The sequence below is a fragment of the Cnephaeus nilssonii genome (assembly GCF_951640355.1).
Source record: "Cnephaeus nilssonii genome assembly, chromosome: 12".
Lineage (NCBI taxonomy): Eukaryota > Metazoa > Chordata > Mammalia > Chiroptera > Vespertilionidae > Cnephaeus > Cnephaeus nilssonii.
The window spans coordinates 57496412-57510248 of NC_137083.1; the positions used below are offsets into that span (position 1 = coordinate 57496412).

General features: G+C 43.5%; 1 protein-coding gene across 3 annotated transcripts in view; it reads right to left on the bottom strand.

Moving 5' to 3' along the window:
• Positions 1–13837, bottom strand: part of CALD1 (caldesmon 1) — a 225148-nt gene that overhangs the window by 190852 nt on the left and 20459 nt on the right. Inside the window, exon 1 of one of the 3 annotated variants that reach the window (XM_079786326.1) lies at positions 7116–7430. The exons of 1 other annotated variant lie outside the window; for it this stretch is intronic. The gene's annotated coding sequence lies outside the window, so the exon portion shown is untranslated. Of the gene's footprint in view, positions 1–7115; positions 7431–13837 lie in introns of those variants that run through there. One more of the 3 variants, XM_079786323.1, reaches the window with a different exon arrangement.

The following is a 13837-nucleotide window of genomic DNA, read 5'->3' on the forward strand; positions in this document are numbered from 1 at the left end:
CTGGTTAAAATCCACTGGATGATAGGCAAATGGGGGCTGCATCGTATAATCGCAATCCATGAAATGTTAAAATGGAACCCTCTCTTGCTAGCAGAAGAAATAAACTGGTTGGTGTGCTGAAAAGGTTAACAGCCTGGGACTTAGGAATCGTGTGTTCTGAACCACCTTTGCCACAAATTAACTGGGTGACCTTGGTCAAGTCACTTGCTTTGTTCTTTCATTTAATAGATATTTATTGGGCTTCTGTGATGTGCCAGGCAGTGAGTGCATATTAATGAAAAAAAAGAAAAGAAAAAAGAAAAAGATGTTTCCTGTCTTTAGAATCTTACTGATATTTTATCAAAGAAACCTACAAATACATGTATAATTTTACTTGCTGTGGCTAGAAAGATGAAAAATAAATCACTGGTTCATTTTTTAAAAAAGAATTTCTTGTTAAGATCCCAAATGTCTTGCACAACCTTCCCACACACAATGTAATTATTTGTTTTAGGCCCACTGGTTGAGAAAACACAATACCAAAAGCTACTATGAACTCAATAACTATGTAAAATAAACGAACATTTCATTATCATAATGCATCTATAACCTTAGAAAAATAGTAGCACAACATTATGTAAGATATGCTACTTACTTAGTTTGTCAAAAATATTTGCTGCATGTATATGGGTTCGTTTACCTCTCTCTTGCAATGGCTTTGTGGTCTCTCAGGGAGCCGAGGGGCAGAGGTTAGATACCTATCTATGGACCACATCAATAACAAAAAGCCTGGCACTTTTCGTCCATAAGACATCACTATCAGAGATAGCACTTTCCAACCCTGGTAAGCTTAGACTCAGCCTCAGAATCCTTCTCAACACAGTGCTCCAGATGGTCACTGCCAATTGTCTGGAGGTGGCAAACAGATGAAAAATTATTTGTACTCTCTGGGCTAAATGACGCCTAAGGCCCTGTCCATCCTTTTTTTCTAAAACACATCTATGAATCTATGTGGATTCAGTCCTACTGTTTTGAGAAACACAAATGCCTTCTCTCCTTTTTATATAAATGTTCTCCCAATTTTTGAAGACATCCATGTGGCCCCTACATTTTCTTTCCTTTGGGATAAACAGCTCCAGATCCCTTATCTGTTCCTCATATTCTGTTCTCCTGACCCGCTCTGGCCTTGGACGGTCAGCCCTGGCTTCACCTTTGTCAGTGTGTCTCCGAAGAATGAGCTCAGAACAGGGTGGTTCTTTTTTTCATTCTTCTCAACAGACAATGAGACAGGTGTTCAGTGAATGAAAGATGACATTGGGAACATTGCCGAGGACTGAAATTTTCACTGATAAAGAGTACACTACCTTTGATGCAGTAATCTTACTAAGTATTATGATTTACATTGAAATGTAGGTTTTATTTATTAACATTATGAAACCATTATTTATTGAATTTTAAAGATTGCCTTAGTTTAGGGGGGAGCATTAGCACATCTTTGACTCATATGAAGCTGCTTGCCAACAAAATCACCCGAGTGTTTTTCTTTAGACTCTCTCTAACATGATTATCCATAATTCTTATCTTTTCAATTATCAGTAGTGTAAGCTCCCAGGCTAACCTCCCTCAAGGCTGGTTTATCAGGCCATGCCAAAGTGGTCATTAAGTACTATACTCTGTGACCCTGACACTGGGTGATTGCCTCGCTAGGAATTCAGTCACAAAAATAAAAAAATAAAAAAAAATTCAAACGCTATTCATTGACAGCTGTTGGACATTTTAGCTAATTTGCCTTCCATGCCTAACTTTCTCTTCTAACTAGATTTGCCCACTAGGCTCCCCCCTCCACCCCCCGCAGGGGTGACTACTGCTGCCAGACCCACTGGTAATTTCTCCATAGGCATGCCAGTAAACTCTGATGTCCCCTAAACATTTTGCCAAAGACAATAGTTATTAGCTGAACCAATCAGATCTCTTCTTTCAGAATTTGACCAGGAAGCACAGAAGGAATTTTCCAGTCTGTAGAACAGCAGAGAGAACCGGCCACATGTGCTACAGCTGAGACACATTAATGAGAGCTCATAGACATCTGCTGTGATCCTCGACCCACCTTGATTCCAACTCCACTCTCTTCGGACCCTGCTCCTAGCTTGGCTTCTGTTCATGGATTTCCTTGTGATTCCATCCCTTTATTAGTCCACATGCATCTTGTACTCCTGTCCCTTTACTTGAGCTACTGAAGCTATTCAACACAAGGGTCTATTTGTTCTGAGCACCGTGCCAAGTGCTCTCACACATGTCACTCTACCTGTCCATAGGCTGCCTTGCTCAGCACACTCTTGGTTTCTGAACCTCTGCCTGGCGTCTGATTTTTGCTGTTTCTCTTTCACTCAGTCTAGTCCATTGTTGTATTTTATATCCATCTGGCTTAGACCCTTCCCTGGCTCCGATGGAACTAATGTCCTTAATGCTCCTGGACCTGGGACCCCTTGAGCACTCGGCCCTAGGCCTGCCCATCTTTAGCACATAGATGAAATCTGCCTAGTTGCACAGTTTGGGAATGTTACATGTGGGTGTAAAAGGAACTAATTACATATTCCGACTTAATCTGTCTCTCTCCAAGTGAGATGATTTCCTTAAAGTCAAGTGTTTTCATCCACATTTTCACAGAACAAAGCCAAAAGCCTCAGGAAATGATTAAAAAGAAATTTATCTTCATGTTATCCATCACAGATATATATGCATTTAAAAGAAAAGCCATGCACTAAAATGATTATTTACTAAGAACACCCAATTCACTTCCAATATTGAAAAAAATTATTCTCCTTCAACTATCCCTTCATTGCTGCTTAGCAATCCTGTTATTAAGCTCTCGGTATTCTCTCAGCAACACTCACCAGCAGCCATTCCCCAAAATCTCCCCAGAAAACTCCTTGTTTAGAGATTATCTCCTTTTCTTTGAAATGGAGGCCATTTGAGGTCATCTCCTTCTATACATCTGTGCATCTCTGCCATCCTTCCTTCCTTCCAAAGAACCAGGGAAATAAGAAAGAACACTTCCACTCTGATCCATCCACCCTTGTCTCCAATGGAATTAAAGACTTTCTACCACTCCCATCTGAACCTTCCCCAGCTCAAGGGTTTCTCTCTGGTCAGTTACAAAGAGTGGGTTCACAAAGGACCTTCTGGATTTAGGGATTTTATAGATTCCAAAAGATATCCAAAACAACAACAACAACTGGAAACAACACCTGGCAAGGCCAATCTCATCACCTCTCCTTCATGGCCATGCCCTCCTCTTACAACACTCACCCTCCTTCTGCCAATTGTGAGTTTGGGAGTGAGAAGCAGAATGGCCTTTTCCACAAAAATTGCTCTAACATCAACTCCGGCTGTTCTAACTTTTCTCCTTCTGCCTTAAAGAGTGAAGAGGTTTTCCCCTATCTCGAACCCATCTGGGCTTGCCCCTGTGCTATTCTCTGAGCCTCATCCTAGAGCTGGGCCATTGCAAATTGTCAGTGTTGGCTCAGGAAAGCCCCCTTGTCACCTGAGGATGGAGGAGCTAGGGAAGGTGGTAGAGGTGGAGGGCTGGGGGTTGGGAAGTTAAGGATGCCACCGGTAGTCAGTTACAGGAGAGCCAGCTGGGGATACTAACGACTGAAGCAAACAGAGGTGAGAGGCCAGATCCACGGAGCAGTCTGGTCTCAATAGCAACAGGAACCACAGCCAGGTGCTCCTGATTATCTCACCCTCCCTGCAAGGCCCGGGCTTGACATGCTGGGATTAGTTCCATGCTTTTGGCTGGAGGCAGAGAAGCTGCCTCATTTACTAAGGCCTTTCTGTTGTCAGCACCTTGTCATCGGTCTTCAACTCAACCGAATCTTCAGATTTCCTGATTCCTGGCTATGGCCTTGCACCACGGATGACCCATCTTGTTCTACCTCCTGATACCTGTGTCTTTTTGTCTTTGATTATCAAAGCCAAAATTTAGACAACATTGGGGTGGACCGGCAGTCCCTAGTTCTAGAAAGAGCTAGGACCCATAAAGTACCACGCAAGGATCCTCAGATATGAGGAAGGAGCAGATAATTAGGGATGCTAGGTGAGAAGTGGGGATGAGACCAGCCAAGATGAGCATAATGTCCAGAAGACTCAAATTGCAGACAGCTTGGAGGAAATAGCCTGTACAGAAGATGGGGTCTCATCTCATTTGGACACCTTAACCACCGTGGGAGGTAGGAGAAGCATAAAAATGCCCCAAAGACAGATGAGGAGGAAGAGTGGATGGCTTCCTCCTCAAAGGTCAGGCTATTTAAGGAGGACCAGTGTGGAGACAAAGCTCTCACAGCAATGCTCATGAGTGCCGCCTGAACTACAAGCATCTCTTTAAATTACCCAATTACTCAGAACCTGTGGGCTTCTCTCCAATAACAAACTTGGATTAGCCTGACAAATGAGGGACTTTCAGTAAGGAGCTAATGATTCTATTTTCAGGCTCCGAGAGAATTTACCCAGAAAACTCTGTTTTAAAGTCTGAAAATTCTTTGGCAGCATCTTTCTAACCTCCTCCTTAGTCCTACCATGTTATTTGCATACCACTTTGTCAGCGTTTTCCCCTGTCCCCCCACCCTGGCCTCACCCCACCACATTTCTGAGACATGTGACCGATTGCAGGCAGATGGGGACCAAGCTAATCCCTTTTCATGCCCATCTATAAGTCAGTTTTTTTGTCTTGCTAAAGAATGACTGACTAGTGAACATGCTACCATGAAAATGACAAATGGAGAAAACTACGCGTGTTTTTAAGAAAAGACTTACTGAGATGCCTTTTACTTAACGGAGAATACACAGGCTGGATTCTGGATGTTTCCATGGCTGGACAAAGGACCAACCTATTGCCCCAGAGTAGAAGATCCCCAGGCCAGTCATAGGAGCCAACTAGAATTATTAATCACCTCACTGTGGGAGAATGCTTGTGTGTATCTCATTTAAATCCTTTAAGCTGCAATTCAAACCTGGTTCTCCTCTTTAATGAAATAATTGTATCTGTTTAAAGCAATCTTTTTATCTGAATTATTTCAGTTGCACATTTCTATTGGCTTTGAACAATGGAAACAACCCAGTGTGTTACCAATGGTTTAACCCATTGTATATTCCTGGTGTGTGCGCCAATGTATTTCTCTTTATTAAATGATTTTAATAAAATGAAAATCCTTGCACTGTGGTTCCACTGGGTTCTGTTTACCTCCCTGTTTGGGAGATGCGTTCTAGCTATTATTTAACAGGAGGAAAGTAGTGCAAAGAACTGCCTAAAGTTCAACATACAGTAAAATATCAAATCCCTTTGCTCCATCACTCTATACAGTAGAACACTTGAAGCATTATTATTTTTTAAATAATGTTTTTTGGGAGGTGGGGAGCACATGAGGAGAGGAGAGAGTGGTGGTAGGAAATTCTGAACTGTCGGGGACTTGGAGATGTTGGTCTCGAAATGGAATCTATCCTCAGATACCAAGATTATAGATTCCTTTCCAAGCTGCATTCCCTACATGGTTTAGAGAACAGTTGAAAAAGAAATTGCTCTCCATACTTTGATTGACATGAAAAACACGGTGGAAATAGTTTGGAACTTGATCTCTTCGAGGGAAGGATGATAATCAAACTATAGCTCTCGCCTGCAGCCTTTCTCTCACACTTACTCAGACCCGTTCCAGGAAAAGAAACTCACAGGGAATTCTGTTATCATATATCACTTCTGGGAGGAGAGAGAGGCATTCTCAAGAAAATTATCCCCCAACTTCTAAATACAAAGAGAAGAGATGATTTCTTGATTCTCAACACCAAAACCACCTCACTCATGGAATACATTCAAATTGGGCCAGTCGTTTGGAGTAGGGAACCTTGAATATCCAAGATTTACTTTAAAAATGATCAGATTCACCCTTTTTGCCACTGGTCTTCACTTAAGTTCCAGTGCTGGGTGTCTGGTTTTGCCAACCCCAGTAGAAAGACTTTACTACTTCAGTTTACAAGTCCATCTGCATAGCCCTGGTAACAGAAGAATACCAAGCACTTTGTTCTCATCCAGTTTTTTTGACCATGTATTGCCACAGCACTAAAATCCCCTCCACCCCTTACAATCAGCTCTCTTTCTAAAAGGAGCTTCAGGCTACTACCACCCAGCTGCCTTGTACTACTGTTGAAGATGCCCAAATATGTCTGACTCTCTTGAAAGACTGTGTCCTCCCTTTCTAGAACCCACTTGCAACCGACAGCTTTTCAAATAATCCGATCACACGCGGGCACACTTTCCAACAGAAAAGGAGATTTCTCAAGAAATAATTTGGTGGGATGTTGAAAGCGAGTTCTTCAAAACACACCCACCAGTGCCTGCATGCTCGCATTATTAGGTTTTATAGGAAACAGATCGTGGTAGGCATCTTCTGTCTTAGCAGATATCAGATCAGTTACATTAACCCCCCAACCAGCGCTCAATGCCAGTGCTCTTTCTACCTCTGACCTTCTCTTGGCAGCTCTAGCCTTTTGCACTCGGATGTCGAGTCACACTCGACACGGTTAGCATTAGAATAAAGGAATCGAGAAAAAAGCAAGCGAGTGCAAAGGGCTAGAAGTCTAGTCTCAAGTAGGGGGTCGCAGAACAAAATGCAAATGCCTTTGGTTAAAAAGCATCACTGTTTGGCTTCTCATCCACCTAAAAAGTTGCTGTTAAAAGCAAATCCTCCTTAAATCTCTGCGAACAGAAGATGCAGGAGAGACCGCTGGTGTGAGCAGAGAGCACAGCACGCCCGTGTCCCTGGGCGATCAGGTACAACCCCCATCGCACTCCTAAACAAAAGGCTCTCCTCAAAGTTACCGGTGGTCCCTGCACAGACGCCTCTATAGATTCCCCCCCTCTCGTCCCAACTCGAAGAACAGATCTTGAAATCTCATCCTGCTCGTCTTCCGGGAACATCTGCAGGGCAGCGAGGCACGGTCTGGCTCTGAGAGTTTGCATGGCTTATTGGCTTTTACAGCCTCGCGTCCCCGGCTACCTCGGCCAGGAATGCCGAATGGAACCCGGAGGGAGCCAGTCCCCAGGCTCCCGGGAAGAGTTGAAAAGAAAGTCCTCTGTGCCTTACCTCATAGGCTGGAACTTCTTCCCGGGGACTGAGTGGGAGAGAGAGGAAGGACGGACTTCTTTCCGCGGGAGCACAGCGAGAGGGCAGGCAGGCAGGCAGGCAGCGCAATCCGCACGGCTCTATTCAATAAAACTGCAGACCGCCCTTCCCTGGCCCCGCCCAGAAGTCCGTGCTGAGGGAACACACATCCCCTGTGTTTACAGTCGGCAGTCGGTGGTATGCATTGTCCTGTAGGGTTTTCTAATAGGCAGCCAATGACGACACCTCGGCCGAGGTGGATGTAGCCTGCCCGTGGAGATGCCTGTCATTCCCTAGGCATGCTCAGGAAATCACTCATCAGAAAAACCAAGACCTAAAAAGCTCAGAAACTGCGTGCAGGCTGCCAAAACCAGCCTGCTCCATGCCCTTTTTTGGTTATCCTTAGCAGGGCCTCTGGAAGTGAATCCATTGTCAGGAACAATCATAAGAAATGTTAATCTTGGAGCAAGAGGCTGTCTTGTGGAACACCAATGGAACTTTAAAAAAGAAAGCACAGTCTATGAAACTAAAAGTTCACAGTCCATAAGTTTAGTGGGGGTGGGGGTGGGGGTGGGGTGGGGAAGGGTTTTTAATTGAGGGAGCCTTAATAGTATATTTCTTGTAAAAGTGGTTGTAAATACGAAATGAAATAAAATCATTATGTCATTTTAAAGGCTGAAATGACTGGGACCCAGGACTGGCGTATAGACTAAATTCTAACCTGAGAGAGGCACAGCCCCCCTAAAATGTGTCTACACTTGTTATAAAAACAACTGACCAAAAAAGCTGGGGTCTTTTAGAGCAGGCAATGGTTGCCAGAATAAGTGTAGCACCAGGCACTCAGCGAGGTAGGGTCCTACGGGCTTGGCTATCCTTACTGGTTTTCCACATCCCCGCCCTCTCCCTTGCCCCTTTGTTTCCTCAGATTTGTCAATGGGGAGCCATTGCAAGAAACGATGCACGAAGAGAGGGCATGGAAACATCCAGCACCTACTTTGGGGCTGGTGTAGACAAATGCAAATGTCCACAGAGGTGACACGAATGTTCTAGTGACTTCCTGAAAGTACTCTGACCAACTCTTCATTGGTAAGAACGTGTGCGATGGGAGGGTCAGAATTAGGAGCTGCCGAATTAGAATCAAGTTAGCTGGCACACCTGTGCGTTCAATCTGCGCGGTCTGGCACTTTTAAATATAGAATTCACTCAATCAGTACTTGATTCAACAACAACGAAAAATTATGAGCACCTCCTATTTGTCAGGTCTGGGGCCAGGTGCTAGGTTTATGCCTTTTTATTGCCATGTGTTTGGAGACTATTTCATCGCTGACAAAGAAGAGTTCACCTATTTTCCTTGGCTACTTGCAAGTCCAGAAGCTTGGTCTTAAAAAATCTGAGGTTTTACTGTGTAGGGCTGTCCCTATTTCTGAAGATCCGACTTGGAAATGATCTCTACTTAGGAAAAAGTCTCTTGACCTCTGTGCCCTCCAGCGTGAATAAGTTACCCAGAGGCATCTGTATCCATCTGAGACTCATCTTGTGATGAGTGCCTCCCGGCAGTATGGTCCATAACTCTTGGGAAGGCTACCCTGTCCCCTCTCCCCAACTGCTACTGCAGTATGGCCTAAAAAAGCTACCGTGAAGGCTGCCAGGCGGAGGGAGAGGTGAGCTACAGGCATCCCAAGTTAGAACTCAGAATGCACTTTCCCAGAGAAGCAGGATGAATAATGGCTGGTGGGAATGGTGCCGTCAAGGCCACGTTTCCAGTACACGGTGCCTCAACGAGGCATTTGTGCAGCACCATCCTTTGTAACATTGTTCCTGCGGGAAAATGTCTTCTGAACCCAAATGACTGATTTGGAAATAAACTTTGAGAACACAGTATTGCTGCAGGGGACGTTCCATATCTGGACAGATTGTTAAGGCAGAATAGATACTTTTTAGTCTGCTAAACGGCTGAGCTTGAAGACAGGGTAGAGCAGACATCAATGAGCTCCGAAAGCAACTCAATCAGTGGCGTCTGGGTGAAGACAGGAGCTGGGTCCGGAGATGTTTGGGGCCCCGTGTTTCCCGGAAGCATGGTCCATAACTCAGCGAGGCCTGTTTTAACGTGCTGTTTTACATGGCCACTGCTGATTATACCCTAGGCAGCAGTCTCCCAGCACGTATGAGTAATGCCTTTTGGTTGTACAGCATCAGGGCGTAATTTGCAATCTATGAATAAAATAAGTACCAGCTTCCCAGAGGAAAGAAAAGTTGCACTACAAATGGGGAAAATATTATCAGCAGGAAACATGGAAAGGACATGCATTTTATATGGTTTTTAGAAGATAAATGGCTAAATATTTTTGGGTTCATGTTTTTAGAAAAGAGAAGTATGTTTCCCTAGATAAATTCTAAATACCTCATATGCAGGGTATAGTGGATGAGCAGCCATTCAGCCTATTTTGTGTATTTGAAAACAGACTTATTGTGGAGGAACTATATAATTGGAAGAATAATTTAGCAAATTAATATACACCGTAAACATTATTTTTTCATTGTCTTCTTCTTTTTTTTAATTAAGTAAGAATAAAAAAGACAGGAAAGGGACTAAAAAGAAAGAAGAAGATAAAGGTTGCCAATTTCTGCCATGGGAAACTTAACTCTCATAGTACTTACTTTTTCCAGAGGTCATTTGTAAACAACACTAAAAATACACAGGATTTATATAGGAAGTTTCTGTGGAATATAGTTCCCACTTGGATCATCCCAGATAAAGAACAGCTTGTCTGGCATAGGCTATCTCTGCCTAATCAACCATAACAAATCTAACGAGACATTTGGAAACATCTGGATGACTCATATTTTTTCAGTTCCAGCTGACTATTTGTAATCATGTAGATCAGTAGTGAGCAATTATATTTTGCTTGTGTGTCAATTTGGGAAAAGTAAAGTTAGGCCATACTTTTTCATTTAAATTGAAATCACTTCATGTAGTTCCATTGAAAACACACATTCTTCTAGCTTAAAATATCTACTTTGCTGAACAGAACAGATATTTTGAACATTTTAAAAGGCAGCAGAACACCCTCACGCCCTGCCCTCCACACACACACCTTCTTTTATTCAAATAAAGTATTTCCAGAAACTCAAATTTCTAAAACAATAAAATCAGACCAGTAGAATGTTGATACCAAAATTGAACAACAAAGACAGTACAAAGAGAGACACACAAACACAAAGAAAGAATTAGACTAAGTGTACTTATAAAATTAGGTGAAAAATTAGCATATTGAATATAATAGTATAAAAAAAGATAATGCAGAAATGATTAAAATATGGAAATCTATTGATGCATTATACAACATTAGCAGTTTAAAAGTAAAAAATAAATAGAAAAAAGAATAGAGATTGTCTTGATAGGTAAAGAATAATACTTGGTAAAATTTATAATCACTTATGGAAAAAAAGGAGCTCTTAAAAAAACAGCAACAAAATCTTTATACTCATAATGAGAGATGTTTACCAGAAACCTACAGCAAAAATCATGCTTAATGATGAAATGTTAAAAATAGTCCCATTATAATCAATGAAAAGATGAGGATGACTGTCTCTTCTACAAGTGAAAAAAAGAGCTGCAAGTTCTAGCCAAGACAAAGAAAAAGAATTAAAAAAACAAGAGCTACTGGAATTAGAAGGAAAAAATACCTTTATGATGTGATTATGTGTATAGAAAATTCAAGAGAATCAACAAACATATTAGAATGAATAAAAGAGTTCATAGCAAGATTATTAGGATCAAGTTTAGTATAGAAAAGTCCAAAGATCCTGTAACCAGCCATCTCTAACTTGAAAATATAATGGAAAAATACACTATTCATATTGATAACAAAAGTGTGCATTATCTGGGAATAAACATAACAAAATATGTGCAAGAAAATTACAAAACTGGAGTTAAGGATGTAAAAGGCCTGTATAAATGGTAAAATATGTCACTTTTCTGAATGGCAAACCTCAAAATTATGAAGATGTGAATTCTCCTCAAATTAACCTATGCATTTATTATTCCAACTAGACTCTCTAAATGTTATCTTTTGTAGAACTTAACAAAATAATCTTAAAATTCATTTGCAAAAGTAAAGATCTAAAAATACGTACTGAGATACTTTAGAGCATCTCTAATTAAGATAAGCGTTATTGACCCAGGAATCCTATCTAATAAAAGAGTAATATGCAAATTGACCATACCTCCCCTACACCCACAAGCCACGCCCACTAGCAAATCAGGAGCAATTATGCAAATTAACCCAACCAAGATGGCTGCGGCCACGGAGTGAGCAGGAGGCTTGGGTTTCCCCTGCAATTGAGGAAGCCAAGCTTTCCATACACCCTGGCCGGCCCTGGACTCCACTCAAGGCTACAAAGTTTCAATTATAAAAGATAAATAAATCTCAACAAAAATGGCAGCAGCCACGGAGCTGGAGAGAGCAGGAGGCTTGAGTTGCCCCTGGCAATGGAGGAAACCAAGCTTCCGCAGCCCTGGCCTGCCTGGCCTCCGCTCAAGGCTACAAAGTTTCAATTATAGAAGATAAATAAATCCCAGATACCAGGGCTTCTGCTTGGGTAACTGAGGGGCGTGGCCGGCCTGCAAACCACCACAGGCCCCTTTCCCAGGCCGCCCCATGCCCCAAGGGAACCCCCACCTGATCCAGGGCACCCTTCAGGGCAAACCACCTGGCCCCCACCCGTGTACCAGGCCTCTATCCTATCTAATAAAAGAGTAATATGCAAATTGACTGTCACTCCAACTCACAAGATGGCTTCCCCCATGTGGTCAAAGATGGCTGCCCCCATGTGGACACAAGATGGCCACCACAAGATGGCCAGCAGGGGAGAGTAGTTGGGAGGGACCAGGCCTGCAAGGGAGGGCAGTTGTGGGCGATCAGGCCAGCAGGGGAGGGCAGTTGGGAGGGACCAGGCCAGCAAGGGAGGGCAGCTGGGGGCGATCAAGCCTGCAGGGGAGGGCAGTTAGGGGTGACCAGGCCGGCAGAGGAGGAAAGTTGGGGGCGACCAGACCTACAGGGAAGGGCAGTTGTGGGGGGGACCCACGCCTGCAGGGGAGAGCAGTTGGGGGGGACCAGGCGTGCAGGGGAGGGCAGTTAGGGGTGACCAGGCCTGCAGGGGAGGGCAGTTAAGGGTGACCAGGCCTGCAGGGGAGGGCAGTTAGGGGCAAACAGGCTGGCAGGGGAGTGGTTAGGGGGTGATCAGGCAGGCAGGCAGGCAGGCAAACAGTTGGGAGCCAGCAGTCCTGGATTGTGAGAGGGATGTCCGACTGCCCGTTTAGGCCCAATCCTACTGGGATCGGGCCTAAACGGGCAGTCGGACATCCCTCGAGGGGTCCCAGATTGGAGAGGGTGCAGGCTGGGCTGAGGGACACCTCCTCCCCCTCCAGCACCCCCCCCCCATGAATGAATTTTGTGCACTGAGCCTCTAGTAGACAAATAGGTCAATAGAACAAAGTAGAAATCCTCGAAACTGTCCCAAGCATGTGTGGAAACTCCTAAAATAATAGCCGGGGCATTACAGATCAGAGGGGAAGGGTAGACTATTCTCTTAATGCAAGGTTACAATTGATTGTGTGGGAACAAAGAAATCTGTTTCAAAATTCCCACCCAACACTAAAAGAAACTAGGTAGCATGAAAAACAAAACTTGAAAAACAATTAGGAAAAATTGTAGGTGAATATATTTACGATAGATATGATATGGAAGGGTTCTGAAAATAATAAAAAACAGAACTTACGAATGAGACTGAAAAAAATTGAGGATATGGTTATACTTAGCAGATAAAATGCATAGCACTCATTTATTTCTGCTGTTTGTCCAAACTCCACAAAAAATGATAGTAAAGAAATAAAAAAATCATAAATAAATCTCACAAGACAGAGTGTTGGAATGAAGTCAACACAGAGTTCAGATGTCAGCCAATTTTTGCAATATGGAAAATGGACAAATGGCTGGTAATTGACTTAACAGAGCTGAGAAACTGAACTCTGGCCCTATGGAGTGCACGGCCAAGGGCAAGAAAGTAGCTGAAATGAGACTCCAAAGCAGAAAAACTCAGGATTTGGAAGCCCTGGGAACCTCTGAAGGTGAGAGATGGAGCAGAAAACAGGTCTGATTGAAAATGTGAGTAAGGAACAGTGAAAAGCCCATATATCTCTCCCACCCTCACACAAACAAGCACGCAAGCAAAAATCCTACACGTGCACAACCAGGTGAACCCTGCTCTCCCAACCAGATGGAATAGCTAGAAACTGAAGAATATTCTCTGAAGAGAAGTGCTGGCCTCAGAACGTCAGGCAGTGGGCAGGTAAGAGGTTGTGTACTGACAACAAACTTTTAAATTAAAGTGTAACACTGAATCACCCCCCAGTCTGCTCACTCTGGGGGGCTCCTGGGACAAGGACAGTCATGTTTATAGCCCACAGAAAGGAACTTGGAAGATTTCACTCCAGGGAAACTGGAATGCCCAGGGATAAAAGATCCAAAGGCACATTTGAGGGACCCCTGCAACACCTGGCCCATTACCCAAGGCCCTTGAGTGAACTCATGATCAGGAACTTCCCGTCGGCTTTTTAGCACCTCGCTCTTAAATATGAACGTCACGTTAAGAAAAGGCTCTGAAAGAGCCATCAGAAGTACAGAAAAAGGAAACTCAGAGAA